A 22793-nucleotide genomic window follows, 5' to 3' on the forward strand; every position below is an offset into this window, starting at 1 on the left:
TGTGCCTCTGTCACTAGAGTCACCTATCATAATGGATCACTTGGAACCTGACGTACTCTTTGTTACATTAGAGCTAGTCTCAGTGCCAGAAACTTGGCTGTTTGTGCTACATTCCCCTGAGAGTCCATCACCTACTACATTTTCCAGAACAGTGTACTTGCTTTAGATGGGGATAGCCACAGGAGTCTCCTGCACTACCTGTCTCCCTCTCCTACCTTCCCTGGTTGTAACTCACCTACCTGACTGTATCTGTGTTTTTTTTCCTTTCCTGTAACTGCCATGCATCACATCCCCTAGTTCCTGTAAATTCCTCATTGCCTATAACTGCCACTCCAACCGATCCATGCAATATGATAGGATTCGCAACCAAACACATTTACTGCAGACATAATCATCGATAACATGGAATTTTTTTTAAAGATTAGATTACTTACAGTGTGGAAACAGGCCCTTTGGCCCAAAAAGTCCACACCAACCCATTCCCCTACATTTATCCCTTCACCTAATACTATGGGTAATTTAGCATGGCCAATTCACCTAACCTACACATTTTTGGACTGTGAGAGGAAACTAGAGCATCCGGAGGAAACCCACGCAGACACAGGGAGAATGTGCAAACTCCACACAGTCAGTCACCTGAGGCAGGAATTGAACCGGGTCTCTGGTGCTGTGAGGCAGCAGTGCTAACAATAAAACATATAACCAAGAGGAACCTACTATTCTCACTATTTTAAAAAGGCAGCAAGTTACACTTAAAACCATGCCCTAATTCTCCCTAATCTCCCATATCCAACAGGAAGGACACATCAATCTACTAAAGACCATCTTTGCACTTTAATAATCCACAGACTCAGAAAATACCACAATCATACTTTTGTAAAATCAATGCTCCAGGCTAACTTAGTAGCTATGTTTTATGCTTTTAAAGTTTAATCAAGAAACAGATCACAATAAAACATATAACCAAGAGGAACCTACTATTCTCACTATTTTAAAAAGGCAGCAAGTTACACTTAAAACCATGCACTAATCTGCTATTGTGCTGTGAGCTGTCCCACTCAGGTTCCTCCAATGTCAGCTGTGAATTTCACTTTTTGTTAATTTTTCTTAGGTTCACTCCAATGTCCAGAAATACTTGAATTCCAACAGCAAAGGCAGTAGCTGTGCAGATTTTCTGCTGTGTCAGACAGCAGTGTAGGTTTCTTGCTCTCTCACTGACCATGTGGTCACTGGCTTTGTCTCTCTTTATCCTTTTAAAAGTGCCATTATTTTGATCTTCTCTCCTCTCAAAGTTCCAAAACAATGCAAAATCTCATAAAACAGTAACTACTGTTCCTGGAATTTGAGGTAGTCAGCTCCAAAACCTGAAATACCTCAAAAAAAAAGAGCAGCTCTTACAGCCATAACTTTTTTCCTGTCCTCCATTTTGGATTACCTAGAATACTTTTCATCTTAGAATCACAGAAACATAGAATAGGAGGAGGCCATCATGCCTCTGCTAGTTCTTTGAAAAAACACTTTTGCTTAATACATATTCCCACTTTTTGTCTGTACCTCCAAAAGTTCTTCATGTACCTCTCCAACTCTTTTAAAAATTACTTTTAAAAATCAACTTGAATTATCATTATCATGAATAATATTGCACATACTAACAATGGTCTGAGTGAAACAATATTTCTGCATCTACCTTCCAGATCTATGACTTCTACAGAGTGCAGAACCAGAAATGCCAGTCAGGAATGTATTAGAATAATCAGGTACAGGGATAACAAATCTACAGCAGGGCAGGCTAAAATAGATGGTAGTGGTGACAGCATGGATATATGGTCAGACGTTTATCCTATGGTCATATATGACAACAAAATTATAAACAGTCTGAGATCAGCCAGAGGGAGAGGCTTAGTCAGTAACATGTGATAGTTGTGATGTAATCTTGGTTTGATTTTATCACACAATTTATGATTTTAATCTCCCAGAGAACCAGTGCCATTTCAGAGGATAACAGAGGCGCCACAGATATAAGATTTGTACTTGGACAAGCACAAGAAAACATCACGAACAAAACGAAGGCCTATATGTGACTTCCACAGATTCCGCCAAACATCTGTCAGTGTGAGCAGAGATGGACCTTAGAAAATTCTTCAAAGCCTTAGATATCCACCTAGATTATTGACCAGGGTAAAACCATGGAAATAAGCACAGACAACTCAAGCACTACAGTCACTTTTTGAGTCCTTTCTGAATTTTTGATGACATGAAGTAAGCTTGTGTGCTGGTCCCAACCTCATTGGCCATGTTTTCAGCATGGTGTTGTGGAAAACCCGAAGGAGAGAACTTACATAAGCTGACAAACTGATGGGCATCTCTTGAACCTCAGGCATCTTCAGACTCACACACAAGAACAAAAATCATCCATGAACTTATTTTTACTGATGACTGTGCTCTCCTGGTCCACAGTTAGTCAGACCCATAACATGGAACATTTTTCTGAAGTGGCACAATTCTTCAGACAAAAAATAATTTTCAGAAGCCATCAGTACGTATTGTATGAAGAATAAAGCATTATCATCAAGAACACTAAGCTGGATGCTGTAAAGCAACTTACACACTTAGGGAGTGTCATCTCCTTTGATGCCACTACAGACAAGGAAGTAGATAATAGGTTTTCAACAGCAAACAGTGCATTTGGCAGACTTTAGAAATGGGTGCAGAGTAACCACAGTCTTGGAGTATAGAGCAGACTCAAAGCGAACAAACTTATAGGCCTCCATATCGTTCTGTATGGTACTGTGTAATGGGGCTTCTCCCACCATCATGCCTGACTTCTAGAAATGCATCCACCAAGGCAGCTTCTGAAATATCCTCAAGATGTACTGGCAGGATAGCATTAGAAAAAATTGAAATCCTGGACACAGCCAATCTTTATGTTGGGGAAGTGTTGTCCTTTGCTCTTTGTGTCTGGAGATACTAGATCAGGAGTGTGACAAACACATTTGATACCAAGTGAGGAACCGGCATGATAGAGGAAAGGAGGAAACGGATCAATTCAGTGGTTTCTGGCAATGACTAAATCTTCACTTGCACCCACTCTGTTGATTATAGATAGGCCTAACCAGCAGGCCTGTAACTAGTGAGTACAATCTCCGTAAGATGTTTATCCACAAAGAAGTGTCAAAAGAACCTATTTACGAAGTTGTTGTTGGCAGTGTGGAAGACTGAGAGAACAGGTCAAATTGATGATGTTTGCAAATTTGATCCTTTATCAAAAGCAACTGCCTGTCCCTGCAGCATGTATTTACTCACCGCATCCCTAAAGCATACTCTACTCTTAACTGCTGAACCGTGACAGTAAGAATTTCTTCTGAGGACCAAACAAAAATAATGGACCTGACTTCAGAAATACAATGGCATTAGCACTGTCTAACCCAAGTGGGGGACATGCCAATCTATCAATTTCCTCAGGAATCATGCCAAAAGGAAAATTCTGTTTGAAAAAAGCTGCAGTGTGAAACTTCTAACAAGATGTGGCAGTCAGTCATGACCTTTCACACTGAATGTGCAACATAGAAATTAATATCACCCCTGAGTCACAAAGCTTTTTTTGAAGAGGAACTGAATCTTTAAATGGACCAATTAAAACAGAGAATGAAGCCACAAGCAACATTTAGCAAATACACGTTCTCACAATTGCTGCTGCCATAAATCACTTTAATGAATAGATATTAACTTGGCAAATATGCTTCACCACATCCAAACTCAATAAAAGAGGTTTTTTCTAATTAATTTATGGAGGATCTTACAAGCCCAAGACTATTATACATCATACATTTGAAACATCTGTGCAAGATGTTACTTCTAAGCACATTTTAAAATAACGCACAGGTCTGGGCATGCAAACTCATTTGCAATCTGCAACCAATTTAATTGAACTGACTAACAGTGGAGGTTTTAATATTACTCCTTCCAGTGAAGCTAGGGATTGTTTGAAAGAAAATGGAAGTCAGCCGCAACCTTCATTATTTGTGTTTATAAGATATCGGGAAGACTTATGAAGAAACTAAAATCAAGATATTGTAAGTTGTACAATTATTATAACCATTGCATAATTGACAGATAGAAATCTATTATAGTTGGTAAAGAAATTGTTTAAGGTAACATAAACAACAAGGAATAGATATTTTATATGTAAATGAAAAAGAAGTGGATTCAGAATATAATATAAATGAGGAAATCAATATAAAATATAACATCTGCAAAAGCATTACATACAAGCTAAATTGTAGATAATGGCAGGAGTTAAAGTGTTAGAATATACACTAGGCTTAGAAATGGTGTACATTGTATAAATGGAACAAAATAAAAAAGAAGGGGTAAATGCAGAGGCCTACATTTCATTCAGCTCTTTGATTGTGGCCATCTTTAATAAAAGATAGAAATAAGAACTGACTTGAGCTTTCCATTAGCCCAACAATATTTTCAGTCATGGGGTGAGTTACAGGAAGCAGGCTTATCAGTCTCAACCAGGGAGTTGTGCCAAAGTGAGAATAACAGTTTGTGGAGTTGAAGAAAAATGATCAATTATGATCTAATTTTTCTAACTTCACTAATGGGATGTGTTCACTATAGAACAGAAAATTTAGCAATTCACAAAATAGTCAATAAAATTTACTGCATTAATTGCACCTAGTGTGTTGTGAATTAATTTTATATTTACATTAATCTGTTACATTGTAAATCTCTCTGGTTCTCTCAGAGGCATGGGTTATGAGTGAAGTGCATTTTCTGATCATTATTTGTACACTTAAGAGATTCTCATTAACACAGAAGGGTAGGAGGATGAGGTGACAGATGCCCGTAATGTTGCACTCTATTTCTGATTTCTTCCTTCACCAATTGGCTATCAAGAGTATAATAAAGGGAATAGAAAGATATGTTCACAGAGTGAAATGAATTCAGATGGCAGAAGGTTCTCTGAAGCATAATACTGACAAAAATTCTGTTGGAAATGGGCGTGTGGAGATTTGAAATGCCGATGGTACACACTTTAGCCCATTTTCTGTCATGAAGGGGAAGTAGTGGCGTCGTGGTAATGTCACTGGGCAACAAAACTGATGGAAGGTCACCGGACCCGAAAAGTTAACTCCGATTTCTCTTCACAGATGCTGCCAGGCCTGCTGAGCTTTTCCAGCAGCTTCTGTCGTTGTTTCTGATTTACAGCATCCGCAGTTCTTTACATTTTTATTTAAAAATCTGGAAGCATGAGTTCAAACAGCTAGTGGAATTTGAATTCAGCCAAAAAAGTCTGGAATTAAAACCTAGACTCATTCATGGGAACTGAGAAACTATCTTTGATTGTCATAAAAACCCAACTGGTTCTCTAATGTCACATCTGCCATCCATACATGGTCTGGCCTACATGTGACTCCAGATCCACAAGAATGTTGACTCTGAAGTAATCTCTGAAATGGTGTAGCAAGTGACTCAGTTCAACAGCAATTAGGATTAGGCAAGAAATGCTGACCTTACCAGTCATATTCTGGTCCCAAGAAATTAAAAACAGGATTTTTTTTTATCCAAGACTTCCTGCCTGAAGCAGATGGGTGTCTCATTGATTCATGCAAATCAAGGTGTTACGAGTTGCTGTTGAATTGCTGAATAATTTATTGCCACTTGCATTTAAAGTGAGTCAGTGAATAATTCAGCAAAATGCAATGAAAACCTTCAATTGTTGCCATAATCCTATGCTATTCTGAATAGTTTAAGAATAAAAAAGAGTAAAAAGGTATGACTGAAAGAGAGTTTATTTTCAATTTGTTGCCTCTATCATGAATCCTGAGCCAGCTCACCAGCGATACCTGTACTACCACCCCTCCTGCACCACCTCACCACCGCATCAGTGCTGGACTCACCAATATAGAAGTCACCATTCCTGAGGCATCATGTCTTCAGCATTGGGCCCACCTTACTGCCACTGCCACCGCTAAATTCCATGCTAAACCCACGCTTGCCCAGCAACCAGAGATCATAGCCTCCCTGCCACCACGACCTCACCGATAACCTGCTCTTGGCCGACTGCAACTGCAACACAGGAGTCTCTGGCTGAACTGCAGCCTCGTTGACATCAGGTGGCCCCACTCCTGGCACACCACGCTGCCGCTGCTGCAGCTGACACCTTCCAATGCAAGGAATCCTTGCAGTGGGCCTACTGCAACTGGAAGTCCCTGGTTCTGCTCCCAGGCCAGGCTGCCACCATGCCAAGAGTTCTAGTCATTTATATATGGTAATGATGAAATTTTCTTTGGTCTGGTGGATGGACCATCTGCTGAGGATATTCAACTCAGTAAAACTTGCTGAAGTGGAAGGAAGAAATGATTTTAAAAAACAAGCGTTGATTTTTGTTTGGAGTCGCTGATGCAATTTAACCCATGACAATGTAATTTAGCAGGTCTGAGCTTTCATCAGAAGAACACACAACTGTCGCATTTTTCATTCTCTTCATTGACTATACAGTAATTGCAAGCTGCTTTGAAGTCACGGGTCAAAATCAAACAACATACCTTTTCTGTTTTCTGGCTTAGTGATATACTTGTGTATTTTGTGGTGAAGTGACCTGGTTCCAATTATGCAGCAGTCTGGAAAATTCCAGGAGGAATACAGTTACATTAAACACCTTATATTAAATATGAATCATCAAGTTACTGTCTGTCAGCATTTGGCTTCAGATCATGTGACACATATAATGTGCAACAGGGTAGTCAATTTTATGGAGCCCTTCAGGAATGCTGGAAAAGGAGTAACCATTCTAATTGCTGACACTGTAAACTTGAAAAAACCTTTACGATAAATGAACAAATCACAATGCAGCCAGAACCCATCCATCAAGAAAATACAGAACGCTGATAAAAAGTCAATTGGCTAGGTTTTGACTTAGTGCAGAAGTGCAAAATGGATGGGAGAGTTATAGAAGTAAATATGGATGTAATATTAGTTACTGAATTTCTGTCAACTATTTTATGCAATTACCCAAAGTCAATATCTATCCCAAGTACTTGAATCATCTCAGAGTTCTCTATTCAACCTATGTGTAACAAATGCTATATTGTATTTATTAATAGATATCTTTCAAATGCTAAAGTGATGGTCCCATGTTATTTTAAAAGACAGAACTATATACAAGAACTATGCTTGTGTTATAAAAGAATGTTTCTGAGCCATTAGAATTACTTTATCATCCTCCTGTGATTTGTCTTCACACATTGAAACTATGTTTGGTCTTCTTTAAGAACATTAGAAACATAATAAATCAATGTCTGCAAAATGATTTGTTATGTCTATAATATTGTTATCTTCAAAGTACAATGTGTTACTCCAAACATCATTATGAACACCTTGAAAAGGTTATTCTAAATACCACTAAGAGTGATATTTTCTGTATTGTGCCTTGTTCCTTATTTTAAATCAATACATCAGTCCTGGCAGTTTACTGATTTTGATTTGTTGCAATTAAAACAAAATGCTGAATAATTCTGAGAATGCAAATGATTACACCAACATCAATTTAAGATTACCAGTCAGGCTCACAGTGTGGCATACTTCTGTGTGCAGGAAGCTACATATATTAATTTACAGGGACCCTGTTCTTTACAGATATAAAGAACATGTGTAGACATTGAACTTGCTTTGACTAAACAGAACAGATTGGTTCATTTCTCAAGCTTATGTCCTGAACAATCAGAGTTAACCAAACTGGTTTAAAATGATAACAAAAGAGTAGCGGTTAACTGTCAATCTTAATTACTAAGAGCATTCTCCATTGTAACACCTCTACCATTGAGCACACAATAAAAAAACTTCAACAAATGTATATTTTTTCAGCAACACTAAAGAAATAACCTTATAATGACAGTGCTAGAAATCTGAAATAAAAACTGACTCTGCTGGACTGAGTAGTCTGAACCATTTTGATAATAGGCAATAACAGTTCATTTTATAATATGAGTACAAAAAGTCAAAAGAAAATTTAACTATAGTGGAATCAAAGGGCTCAGTGATATCATTAAAGTCTCAGACAACTTACAAATACTGTTCAGTACCAGCTAAAATATGAAGTTGGATTGCAAACTTGTACCAATTTTCTTTCAATTTAACAATAATGTTATGACACTAACTTAATAAATGTTTTAATAAAAGGATAAGCCACATTCCAAAGACAGGCAAGATGGTCAAAACTTTGTATCATTTTACTACCTGCATTCCAATCCCACTGAAGTCAATCTTTTGGCAAAGCCGAATCAGAGATAATTGCCTTGACAGAATATGAATGGGGACCATCCTATTAGCAATACATTCAAACAATAACAGACCATTACTTAACCAAGTAAGCTAGGCACTGGGAAGCGATAATTGCACAATGATTACAACTCAGGCAGTTGGATAGAAGAGGTCATGTGCAAGCCAACTTAGTCTGTGTGTTTAAGCCTGCTCTTCTGTTCATACCAACGCAACCAAATACAACCCTGAAGAAACAGGATCTAGAGTGGGTCTCTCTCTCCTCTCCATCCAGTTGTAAATTTTGAAACTTTTCTGCTGTTTAGAATAGCTATGTTTCACACACAATGACTTGTTAAAGAATACTAGGGAAAAGGCAGGACCACTTATGGATCAAGGAGGGAACTTGTGCTTGGAGACAGAGGATGTGGGTGAAATGAGTACTTTGCATCGATATTCACCCAGAAAAAGGACATGAAGCATAGTGAGATTTGTGTGGAGCTTGCTAATATGTTAGGGTATTTTGAGATCAAGAAAGAAGTGGCGTTGGATGTGATGAAGACCATTAAGATGGATAAGTTGCCAGACCCTGATGTTATCTACCCCAGGGTTTTGAGAGAGGCAAGAGAGGAGATTGCTGGGGCCTTGACCAAGATCTTTGTATCCTAGCTAGCCATTGGAGAGGTCCCAGAGGAATGGCAAGTAACCAATGTTGTTCCTCTGTTTAAGAAAGAAAATATGGATAATGCAGGAAACTATAGGCCAGTGAGTCTCACATCAGTGGTTGGGAAGTTATTGGAGAGAATTTGGAAAAGCATGGCCTAATTGGGAACAGTCAGCATGCCTTTGTGCGGGGCAGGTCGTGCCTTACTAACTTGATTGAATTTTTCGAGGTGGTGACCCAGGTGATCATTGACAGTAGAGCAGTGGATGGTGTTTACATGTATCTTAGTAATGCTTTTGACAAGGTCCCTCATGGTAGGCTCATCTAGAAGATTGAGATGCATGGGATGCACAGTGACTTGGCTACATGGATTCAGAATTATCTTGCCCATATATATATATATATATATGTATATAAATGCCTTAGATGAAGATGTAGATGGGTGGGTTAGTATGTTTGCAGAGGATATAAAGATTGGTGGAGTTGTGGATAGTGTAAAAAATACAGCGGGATATAAATTAGTTGCAGATATGAACATAGAAATGACGGATGGAGTTTAATCCAGATAAGTGTGAGGTGCTGCACATTGGGAAATCAAATGTTAAGGCAAAGTATACAGTTAATGGCAGGAAACTGAACAGCTTGATGTACAGAAGGATCTTGGGGTTCAAGTCCATAGCTCCCTGAAAGTGGCCGTGTAAATATAGAGGGTGGTAAAGAAGGTATATGGCATGCTTGCCATTATTGGCCATGACTTGAGTACATGAGTCAGGATGTCATGTTGCTGTTTTACAAGAGTTTGGTTAGGCCTCACTTAGAGAATTGCTTTCAATTCTGTTTGCAATTACAGGAAGGATGTGGAGGCTTTGGAGAGGGTGCAGAAGAGGTTTACCAGGATGTTGCCAAGGTTAGAGGGGATGAACTATAAAGAGAGACTAGAAAAGCTCAGATCATTTCTTTCTTGAGCGGTAGATACTGAGGGGAGACTTGATAGAAATTTATCAAATAATGAGATGCATAGATAGGTTGATGGTCAGTCTTGTTCCCAGAGTTGAAATGTCGAATACTAAGAGACATACATTTCAGGTGAGGGGGGAATGTTCAAAGGAGGCGTGAGGGGCAGGTTTTTGCACAGACAGTGGTGAGAATCTGGCATACACTGCCAGGTGTGGTGGTGGAGGCATATACAATAAGGGCAGTTAAGCACGTGAATATGCCAGGAATAGAGGGGCATCATTTTCAACACAGCATCATGGGTTGAAGGGCCCGTTCTTGTGCTGTATGCTTCTCTGTTCTATATTCTATATATGAATATATTATTTAAGGGGCAGGGTATACAGTGAATGTAGTTAACAAAGCAAACCATATCATAGACTGTATTAATAGATGCATAGAGTACAAGAGCACGGAGATTATGCTGTACTTATGTAGGACACTAGTTAGATTTCAGTGGAATATTGAACACAGTTCATAGATCATATAATCCCTACAGCGTGGAAACAAGCACTTCAGCCCAACAAGTCCACACTGACCCTCCGAAGAATAATCCACCCAGACCCATTCCCTTATGTTTATTTACCCTGACTAATGCACCTCACCTACAAATCCCTGAATACTATGGGCAATTTAGCATGGCCAATCCATCTAACCTACACATCTTTGGACTGTGGGAGGAAACCAGAGCACCCAGAAAAAAACCACACAGAGACGGGGAGAATGTGCAACTCCACACAGACAGTCGTCTGAGGCTGGAATCGAAAGCAGGTCCCTGGTGCTGTGAGGTAGCAGTGTTTACCACTGAGCCACCATGGTGCCCCATGGGCATCTCACTTCTAGAAAGATGTGAATGTACTAGAGAGAGTGTAGAAGCAGTTAAAGAATGCTTCCTGGAATGAAAAATGTCAGTTGAGGGGATAGATTGAAGATGTTAGACTGTTTTCCATGGAGAGGAGAAAACAAGAAGGTTATTTGATCGACTTTTCAAAAAGAGGGATTGAGAACAAAAGATTAAAATGATTTGTAAAAGAAACAAAAGCAATTTGACAATAATATGTTTTCACATAAAACTGTTAAGGTCTGGAATACGCTATCTCGATGTGTGATGCAGGCAGGTTCAATTGTTACATTCGGGGGGAGGGGGGGGGCAACAGGCGATTATTGGAATACAAAGTTTGTGAGAAGATTTGTAGCTCGGGTGTTCGTTGTGGTTCTGTTCGCCGAGCTGGGAATTTGTGTTGCAGACCTGTCGTCCCCTGTCTAGGTGACATCCTCAGTGCTTGGGAGCCTCCTGTGAAGCGCTTCTGTGTTGTTTCCTCCGGCATTTATAGTGGTTTGAATCTGCCGCTTCTGGTTGTCAGTTCCAGCTGTCCGCTGCAGTGGCCAGTATATTGGGTCCAGGTCAATGTGTTTGTTGATAGAATCTGTGGATGAGTGCCATGCCTCTAGGAATTCCCTGGCTGTTCTCTGTTTGGCTTGCCCTTATAATAGTAGTGTTGTCCCAGCCGAAATCATGTTGCTTGTCATCTGCATGTGTGGCTACTAAGGATAGTTGGTCGTGTCATTTTGTGGCTAGTTGGTGTTCATGGATGCGGATCGTTAGCTGTCTTCCTGTTTGTCCTATATAGTGTTTTGTGCAGTCCTTGCATGGGACTTTGTACACTACGTTGGTTTTGTTCATGCTGGGTATCGGGTCTTTTGTCCTGGTGAGTTGTTGTCTGAGAGTGGCTGTTGGTTTGTGTGCTGTTATGAGTCCTAGTGGTCGCAGTAGTCTGGCTGTCAATTCAGAAATGTTCTTGATGTATGGTAACGTGGCTAGCCCTTTGGGTTGTGGCATGTCCTCATTCCGTTGTCCTTCCCTTAGGCATCTGTCGTTGAAATTGCGCGAGTATCCATTTTTGGCGAATACATTGTAGAGGTGTTCTTCTTCCTCTTTTTGCAGTTCAGGTGTGCTACAGTGTGTTGTGGCCCTTTTGAACAATGTCTTGATGCAACTTCTTTTGTGTGTGTTGGGTGGTGGCTTTCATAGTTCAGGACTTGGTCTGTGTGTGTGGCTTTCCTGTATACCTTTGTGGTGAATTCTCCTTTCGGTGTCCTCTGTACCATCACGTCTAGGAATGGGAGTTGGTTGTCCTTTTCTTCCTCTCTAGTGAATCTGATTCCTGTGAGTGTGGCATTGATCCGGTGTGTGTTTTCTATTTCTGTGTTTTTAATGACTACAAAGGTGTCATCCACATATCTGGCCCAAACACTACATAGGACAAACAGGAAGACAGCTAACAATCCGTATCCATGAACACCAACTAGCCATGAAACGACATGAGCAGCTATCCTTAGTAGCCACACACGCAGATAACAAGCAACATGAGTTCAACTGGGACAACACTCCTATTATAGGACAAGCCAAATAGAGAACAGCCAGGGAATTCCTAGAGGCATGGCACTCATCCACAGATTCTATCAACAAACACATCGACCTGGACCCAACATACCGGCCACTGCAACGGACAGCTGGAACTGACAACCGGAAGTGGCAGAGACAAACTACTATAAATGCTGGAGGAAACATCACAGAAGTGCTTCAGAGGAGGCTCCCAAGCACTGAGGATGTCACCTAGACAGGGGACGAAATGTCTGCAACACAAATTCCCAGCTCGGCGAACAGAACCACAACATTATTGGAATACAGACAGCATGCAGGGTTTGGAGAAAATGCAGGTTATTGACATTAAGTGAGATGCTCATTTGGAGAATTGGTGCAAACACAATGGGCTGAATGGTCTTCTAGCACTGTAACAATTCTATGACTACATGGTCCTTGATTCCAGTCTACTCATGATCCTTGGCACCTCTGACAGATGTGCCCTTGGTATATGTATACATCTCAATCAGGTCATCCTTTCTTTCCTTCAACACAAGGATCAGTTATTGAGTCACAGAGAAGTACAACACTGAAACAGACCTTTTGGTCTAACTCGGAAGTGTCGACCAGATATCCAACCCAATCTAATCCCACTTGCCAGCACCCAGCCCATATCCCTCCAGACCTTTCATATGCCATGCCCATCCATCCAGATGCCCATCCAGATGCCTTTCAAATTTTGTAATTTTTACCTGCCTTCAACACTTCCTCTGGCAGCTCACTTCATACACGTGCCACCCTCTGTTTTATATCTTTCTCCTCTCACCCTAAACCTGTGCCCTCTAGTTCTGTACTCCCTCACACCAGGGAAGAGATTTTGTCTATTTATTCTATCCATGCCCCTTATGATTTTATAAACCTCTATAAGGTTACCCCTCAGCTTCTGGCACTCCAGGGAAAACAGCCCCAGCCTGTTCAACCTCTCCCTACAGCTCAAATCCTCCAAATCTAGCAACAGCCTTGTAAATCTTTTCTGAACCCTTTCAAGTTTCACAACATCCTTTCGTTAGGAAGGAAATAAGAATTGCACGCAATATTCCAACAGTGGCCTAACCAATGTCCTGTACAGCCGCAACATGACTCCCAACTCCTGTACTCAATATTCTGACCAATAGAAGAAATCATACCAAATGCCTTCTTCACTATCCTATCTACCTGCGACTCCACTTTCAAGAAGCTATGAACCTGCATCCCAAGGTCTCTTTGTTCAGCAACACTCCCATTTAGTGTATAAGTCCTGTTAAGATTTGCTTTCCCAAAATGCAGCACCTCATATTTATCTAAACTAAATTCCATCTGCCACTTCTCAGCTGAAGATAAACTGTCTTTGTCCATCTATGTGTGCTACTGTAAGACTGTGAAGAGTGTGCATGAGCAGCCGAAAGTGAGTCCCTAAGTGATTTTCCACCCTTTACTCAAGGCGCAGTATCTGTGATGAGCATTTATCTGGATAAATTTGTGAGCTTATTACCTTTTCTTCAAACTGCAAATTGATTCCCATTAATACGTAGGAATTTCAGGTGTGCACGCAAAACGTTCTTGCTGAAAACATCCCTCTGGCAATAAATTATATCATCCATCTTCAAACAGTTAGGGTCCTGTCTGAACAAATTGTACTCTAACTATGCTTTGTGATGACACCATAAATCAAGCAGTGAAAGGATAAATCAGACATTCCCATAAAAGTCATGGCATTTAATTTAAAACTGCTGTAAATAGCAGGAACAATTAACATCGTCTTGGTACTGTACTTCAAAGTATGTGAGCTTAAATAAAACAAAAATAAGTTACAAGAGTAATTTGTCTCAATGACCTCTTAAAAATTAATAACTGATTTCTACTTTATCTTTCAGGCTATCAGGGGAAAATGCTTATGTTTGCAAATAGCACAAACCTTGAGGAAAACAATCCTGTTGATAAGATGGGTTGAAAACTGAGTCATTAAAACAATTTAACATTTTTACAATTGGATTTCAGTTGATATTAGCTCAGCCATTGAGGTACAAATAAAGATATTACTACATTATCAAGTGAAATATCTTTCTTCTGCCTTTGCCAGTTTCTGTATTTCTTTTACGCAGAGGCACCATGTTACTTGTTGCAACTTAAGTTCCACTACATGTCTAATTTGGACTGTGTTTACCCTGAAGTCTGGTGAATTTCAATTCTTAGAGTATCTTTATATCATAGGACTGTTGCAGACAGGAGGCACACTGACTTCTCTGTTGCACTCAAGTTATAAATTTCCCAATGATTAGTGAATCTGTGACATCTTTGAAACATCCTTGATGTGCTATCGCAGTTATCATGCTATTCCAGGAGGGTAAATGAGAGGAGTTAATTTCTTGTATTTCTATCTTTGATGTGGTTACATTTTTGTTACAAGCATTTAATTCATAATTCAAATGTTTTAGATTATTTATTTTAAGGAATTCAGGAGATTAAATGCAACAGTAATGGAAAACCCTGATTAAGAAACTAATAAATAATGCTAATATAAACACAAATAAAGGGATACTAGGTATAATTAACCCTGTTTCTCTTATAGAGTCAGGGAGCCACACAGCATGGAAACAAACCTTTCAGTCCAACTTGTCCATGCCAACCAGGTTTCCCAAATTAAACTAATCCCCTTGCCTGTGTTTGGACCACATCCCTCTAAACCTTTTCTATTCATGTACCTAACCAAATGTCTTTTAAATGCTGTAATTGTACCCACATCTATCACTTCCTCTGAAAGTTCATTCCACATATGAATCACCTTCTCCATAAAAAAGTTGCCCTCAGGTCCATTTTAAATCTTATTCCTTTCACCTTAAAAATATGCCTGCTAGTTTTGAACTCCCCCACCCTGGAGAGAAGACCTTTGCTATTCACCTTATCTGTGCCCCTCATGATTTCATAAATCTCTGAAGGTCACCCAAAAGTCTGCTATGTTCCAGTGAGAAGAGTCCAAGCCTATCCAGTATAGATGGAATCAATAGCTGGAAGGCTGTTTTGTGTGATGGACTGGGCTGTGCTCACAACTGTCTGTAGTTTCTCGCGGTCTTCGGAATAGTAGTTGCCATGCCACACTGTGATGCATCGAGATAGGATGCTTTCTATGCTGCATTGATAAAAATTGCAAAGAGTTCTTGTGGACATGTTAAATTTCCTTAGCCTCCTAAGGAAGTGGAGGGTGTTGTTGTGCTTTCTTGGTTGTCGCATCAATATGCATGGACCAGGACAGATTTTGATGATCATCACTCCCAGGAACTTGACCATCTCTCAACTATCTCCACTTCAGCACCATTAACATAGATAGGGGCATGCCCTTCATTCCACCTCCTAAAATCAATGACAAGCTCCATTGTTTTGCTGACATTGATGGAGAGATTGTTGTCTTTATGCTGCTAAGCACTCAATCTCTTTTCCATATCTTGCCTCGTCATTGTTTGAGATACGACCTAGAACAGTAGTGTCATCAGCAAACTTATAAAAGAGTTGGGATGGAATTTGGTCACAAATTAATGACCCTGTCTATCATTTTTGTTACAATTTGTCACAATTTCCAAAGAACTACGCACCTAAATCTCTAGGTCAACAATACTACCCAGGGCCCTACCATTAACACTATAAATCCTACCCTTGTTTGTGTTACCAAAATGCAATGCCTTGCATTTAACCAAACTAAACTCCACCTGCCTCTCTTCAGGATCACTTTATAATCTTAGATAACCTTCTTCACTGCTGACAATATCAACAATTTTGGTGTCACCTGCAAACTTACTAAATTCTCCTCCAAATCATTTATATAAATAACAGCAACAGTGGACCCAGCACCAGTCCCTGTGAAACACCACTGGTCACAGGTTTCCAGTCCGAAAAAACAACTTTCCACCACCATCCTCTATCTCCTACCATGAAGCAAATTTTGTATCCAGTTGATAAGGTCTCCCCGAATCTTATATGATCTAACTTTACTAATCAGTATACCATGCTGAACCTTGTCAAAGGTTTTACTAAAGTCCATGTAGACAATGTCGACCACTCTGCCCTTTGTTTTTGGTTATGTCCTCAAAAAAACTCAATCAAGTTTGTGATCACCAATTTCCCATGTACAATGCCATGCTGACTATCACTAATTAGTCCTTGCCTAACCAAATGCACATAAATGCTAGCTTTCAGAATCCCCTCCAGCAACGTACCCACCATTAATGTCAGACTCACAGTTATATAGTTCACAGACTTCTCCTTACAGGATTTCTTAAATAAAGACACAACATCAGCCACCCTCCAGTCCTCCGGCACCTCACAGGTGGCTGTAGATGATACAAATATCTCCTGGGGCAGGTGCCCCCGAATTTCTTCCTAACTTCCCAAAACATCCTGGGACACTTGGTCAGATCCTAGAGATTTATCCAATTTTATGATTTTTACGACCTCCAGCAACCTCCCCTTCTGTAATGTAGACTGTTTTCAAGACATTAATGTTTATTTTGCTGAGTTCACTAGCCTCCATTTCTTTCTCCACAGTAAAAATTGATATGAAATATTCATTTAGTATCTCTCCCATATCTTGCAATTCCACACATAGATGACCTAATTGATTTTTAAGGGAACAATTCTCTCCCTAGTTGCTCTTTTGCTCCTAATGTACTTAGAGTCATAGAGGTGTACAGCATGGAAAAAAGCCATTTAGCCCCATTCACCCATGCCGACAGGATATCCTGAACTAAGCTAATCTCATTTACCATCACATGGCCCATATCCCTCTAAACCATCCTATTCGTATACCCATCCAGATGCCTTTTAAATGTTGCAATTGTACCAGCCTCTACCATTTCCTCTGGCAGCTTATTCCGTAGATGCACTACCCTCTGCGTGAAAATGTTGCCTCTTAAGTCCCTTTTAAATTTTACCCCTCTCATCCTAAACCTATGCCTTCTAGTTCTGGACTCCCCCACCCCAGGGAAAAGATCTTGTCTATTTACCCTATCCATGACCCTCATGATTTTATAAATCTCTAAAAGGTCACCCCTCAGCCTCTGACACCCCAGGAAAACAGCCTCAGCCTATCCAGCCTCTCCCTATAGCTTGTAGAAGCTCTTTGGATTACCCTTAACCATATCTGCAAAGGCTATCTCATTTCCCCTTTTTGCCCTCCTGATTTCCATCTTAACAATGTCCCCACATCCTTTACGTTCTTGAAAACATTCACTTGATCTCAGTTGTCTCTACCTAATTTATGTCTCCTTCTTATTCTTGACCAGAGCCTCAATATCTTTATTCATCCATAGTTCTCTACTCTTACCAACCTTACCCTTCACTCCAACAGGAGCATAATGCTTTTGAACTCTTCTTATCTCATTTTTGAAAGCTTGCCATGTGCCAGTCATGCCTTTACCTACAAACAGTCTACTCCAATCAACTTTTGAAAGTTCCTGTACCATGCTAACAAAATTTGCTTTATTCCAATTAAGAACTTTAACTTCTGTCCAAGTCCTATCTTTATCCATTACTATCTTAAAACTGATGTGGAGGAACCGGGGTTGGACTGGGATGGACATAGTTAAAAATCATACAACACCAGGTTATAGCCCAACAGGATTATTTGGAAGCACTCGCTTCAGAGCACTGCACTTTCTTCATGTAACTGAGATGAAGGAATAGTGCTCCAAAAGCTAGTGCTTCCAGATAAACCTGTTGGACTATAGCCTGGTGCTGTGTGATTTTTGACTTTATTTTAAAACAAATAGAATTGTGATCACTGGTCCCAAATGCTCACCCACTGACACTTCAGTCACTTGCCCTGCCTTATTTCCCAAGAGAAGGCCAAGTTTTGTTCCTTCTCTAGTAGGTACTTCTGCATATGGGTAAAGAAAATTTTCCCCCATCTAAGCCCTTAACACTATGGCAGTCCCAGTCTATTTTGGAAAATTAAAATCCCCTACTATTACAACCTTATTATTCTTACACACATCTGAGATCTCTCTACATATTTGCTCTTCAGTTTCCTGTTGACTATTGAGGTCCCATACTACAATCTCATCAAGGTTATCTACCCTGTCTTATTTATGAGCCACACTCATAAAGCTTCATTGAACAATCTCTCAGAAATATTCTAAGTACAGCACTACTATTGTTCTCATCAAAATGCTAATCCCCTCCTCTCTTGCCTCCCTTTCTATACTTCCTACAGCATCTCAACCCCACAATGTTTAGCTACCTGTCCTGTCCTTCCTTCAGCTATGTTTCTGTAATAGCTATGATGTTCCAATTCCATGTTCCCATATATGCCCTAAGTTCATCTTCCTTACCTGTAAGACCATTTGCATTGAAATAAATGTAGTTTAATTCTTCAATTACCTCATTATCTGACTTGGTCTTACTTGTCTTTTCTAATTAACTTGTTATTTTTATTTTCAGAACCATCCTCATCTGTTTTACAAGATCAGCATTGATAATGGCGAGAAAAAAACTTTAATGGGTTACCCCATCTCTGGACTAGAGCCAAGGAATCTGGAGAAAAGTCATTTCTTCCATGCAAATATGAAATATTCATATGGGATCATTCTCAGGATTATCATGTTGCCATAGAGATGGACCAAGGCAGTTAGAAGAATCCATTGTTAAAACTTATCTGACTGTGTTTGTCAATAGATGCAAGCAGTTTGGTTTGAGAATATACAAAAGACCTTAGTAGTAAACAATTAGTCAACTTGCAACAGGCAAAATCAGCGATGTGATCCACAAGCTCTGGGAGCCCAGAGAGATAAAAGGAGCTATTATTCCTGATATTTTCTATGAACCAAGAAGGCACTAGCAATTTTTCTTTGGTGCAGGCTGCATCTTACTGGATAGAAATCAATAATTGTTTGGCAGGACCTGCTCCTGAGCGGAAAATCTGCTAACTATCATCCACTGCATGAAATGGAAGTGGATCTCAAATTTCTCTAAAGTTAAAAATCACTCAACACCAGGTTATAGTCCAACAGGTTTATTTGGAAGCACTAGCTTTCAGAGTGTTGCTCCTTCATCAGGTGGTGTGGAGTACCAAATCAAATTTGTCTGTCTATTTTACCTAGCTCTGTTTTCTTGACCTCATTTAAGTTATTTCTATTTGCTTTCTCAATTAAGCTGTTTTGTTTGAAATACTATGTGTGTTCAAGTACAGAGACTTTAATTTTGTTGTTTTATTATTTCTACCATCCTTGGCCTTGTTTGCTGATGGACTCCTCAGTTTGTACTGAGCTCAGTTGCCTGGATGGCCAGCTTATGAAGCAAGTGTGATGCCAACAATGTGAGTTCAATTCCTCTCACTAGCTAAGGTCACCATGAAGAGCTCTCTTTCTCAACAATCCCCTTTGTCTGAGGTATGTTGTCTTTCAGGTTAAATCACCACCAGCCTTCTCTCTCTAATGAGAGAGGAGCCCTATGGTCTGGTAAGATTATGGTGACACAAACTGTCTGTTTATTATTTCTTGCATTGTCTCTACTCTTTGATTGACTATACTGTCTGCTGATAGTAGATGGGAGATGACATGATCTGGCACATTTTGCCACATTATAGGCATTATACAAATGGCATTTTTTTTATTTTGGAATTACTGATTTTACTCCAGCCATAGATTTCTGACTTGAGATCAACAAGCCTAGCTGAGATGTTATACATATAGGGTGATTGAATGAGTAATGTGTATCGTAAATATTTAGCTGATCAAATAAGTGATGTGATTTACAGAACAGATTAGTTGCATGTGCAAAGCGAATCAATAAGAAAGTAAAGCTTGGATTTGATTAGCATTCCTTCATCTTTTTCCTAAAGAGTTAGCATGCTTTATACATCCACACTATGATTTAATGAATTGTTTTAATGAATACAATAAAGTGTGGACTGCACGTTTTGTCCTTCTTTCTCAGAAAATGCGATCAGAACTGTCATTTTTAGTGTGGCTTTCAATGAAAAAGAATTTTCATGGTGGAAGGATCTGCTGTCAGCAATTCGACAGGTTACCTTGACCATTATTTTGTAGACTTATGAGAAACAATTGGTTCATAAAAGTAACATAGAACAGTGCCTGGCCTGAAACACACTATACCGGTGTATCGCCTACCACTAATCAATAGATGGGCCAAAGACGAAGGAGGATTGGTGACAGTGAACTGACTCAAACAACCCTTATTTTGTACCACATACTGACAGAGATTGCAAATACCATAAGGTGATGGCAATGGAAAATACTACATGGCTGCAACAGTGCAAATCTAAGCCACACCATGGGAGGAGAAATACAGATTTTATTTTTAAAAATTAGCTTAGGTTTATTTCTTTTAGCATGTTTCAGCTTTAAACACTAACCGAAATATAAATACGAACAATGAGAAGTTATGGTAACTACTATGAGGTGCCAACAATGATTCTTTTAGAAAAGTGCACAACCTCAAACTATGTCAGAGACAAATGGAGTCAGAAGTCAGTATTGGTATGAGAAACATTTGTCACTTACAAATGACCTTCCCTAAACTGACCAATCAGTCAGAAGAAGTAGAAGCTCGCCTTGATGTTAAGATAGAAAGAATGAGAAAAGAAGAGTAGAGAGAAAGAAATAGAGAAAAAGATAATGAGAAAAAAGATAAAGTGAGAATGAGAAAGAGGGAGAGAAAGAAAGAGAGAAAATGAGAGAAAGACGGGGGAGAAAGAGGGAGAGAGAAAGACAGAGAAAAAGAAAAAGCAAGAGATGAAAAGAGAGAGAGAAAGGGAAGACATAAAGACAGAGAAAAAGAATTAGCAAGAGAAAGAAAAAGGGAAAGAGAGAGAGAAGCTGCAATACACCACCATTATACAATCATACAAAATAGACAAGTCTGGGCTAACTGCCTTTTGATATGATTTGGAGATGCCGGTGTTGGACTGGGGTGTACAAAGTTAAAAATCACACAACACCAGGTTGTCAATCACCTGATGAAGGAGCATTGCTCTGAAAGCTAGTGTGCTTCCAATTAAATCTGTTGGACTATAACCTGGTGTTGTGTGATTTTTAACTTTGCCTTTTGATAGGATAATACCAGAAGAGAAAAAAATAATAAACTGGCAAATGGCATATTCTCCTCTGACTTGTCTTGAATACCTCATAATTCGGATCCAGTTTGACAAATACAATTACTTCCAAGTATTTTTTTTTACTGGTTTGTCTTTCTGGGTGGCTGATCTGATTGTGTCCTCAGCTCCTTTTTCCCATCTTGTTATTCAAATCAGATATCTAACGCAGTCTGGGAAATATTCAGTAATCCAGTTACCACTCTTAGTTGGAAAAGCGAATCAGTTATGAAGTAAGTTTATTGAATCTGAAATGGTAAAATTGCTTTCTGTCCACAGATGCTGCCAGACCTGCTGAGTTTTCCCAGCAATTTCTGTTTTTGTTTCTTATTTCCATCATCTGCAGTCTTTTGGTTTTTGAAATGCACTGGATCATGGCTGATCAGCCCCAAGCCACAACTCCTCTTTTTGCCAGCTCATCATAGCCCTCAGCTCACCAAGGCAGAGAGTGGTTGTAGATGGAAAGTATTCTGCCTGGAGGTCAGTGTTGAGTGGGGTCCCGCAGGACTCTGTTCTTGGGCCTCTGCTCTTGGTAGTTTTTATAAATGACTTGAATGAGGAGGTTGAGGGGTGGATTATTAAATTTGCAGATGACACAAAGGTTGGAGGTGTCGTCAATAGTATAGAGGGCTACTGCAGGCTGCAGCACGACATAGACAGGATGCAGAGCTGGGCTGAGAAATGGCAGATGGAGTTCAACCTGGATAAATGTGAAGTGATGCATTTTGGAAGGTCGAACTCAAATGCTGAATATAGGATTAAAGAGGGATCTGGTTGTGCAAGTACATAGATCCCTCAAAGTTGCCACCCAAGTGGATAGGGTTTTTAAGAAAGCATATGGTGTTTTGGTTTTCATTAACAGGGGGATCGAGTTTAAGAGCCGTGAGGTTTTGCTACAGCTCTACAAGACCCTGGTTTGACCACACTTGGAATATTGTGTCCAGTTCTGGTCGCCCTACTATAGGAAAGATACAGAGGCTTTAGAGAGGGTGCAAAAAAGGGTTACCAGGATGCTGCCTGGACTAGAGGGCTTGCCTTATGAAGAAAGGTAGAATAAGCTCGGACTTTTCTCTCTGGAGTGAAGGAGGAAGAGAGGAGACCTGATCGAGGTATACAAGATAATGAGTGGAATAGATAGAGTCAATAGCCAGAGACTTTTCCCCCAGGGCAGGTTTGACTGGTACGAGAAGTCATAGTTTGAAGATATTAGGAGGAAGATATAAAGGAGACGTCAGAGGTGTGTTCTTTACGCATCGAGTTGTGAATGCATGGAATGCGTTGCCAGCTGTTGTGGTGGAAGCAGAGTCATTGGGGACATTTAAGCGACTGCTGGACATGCACATGGATAGCAGTGAGTTGAGGGG

The sequence above is a fragment of the Chiloscyllium punctatum genome, chromosome 20 (assembly GCF_047496795.1).
Source record: "Chiloscyllium punctatum isolate Juve2018m chromosome 20, sChiPun1.3, whole genome shotgun sequence".
NCBI classification, from domain to species: domain Eukaryota; kingdom Metazoa; phylum Chordata; class Chondrichthyes; order Orectolobiformes; family Hemiscylliidae; genus Chiloscyllium; species Chiloscyllium punctatum.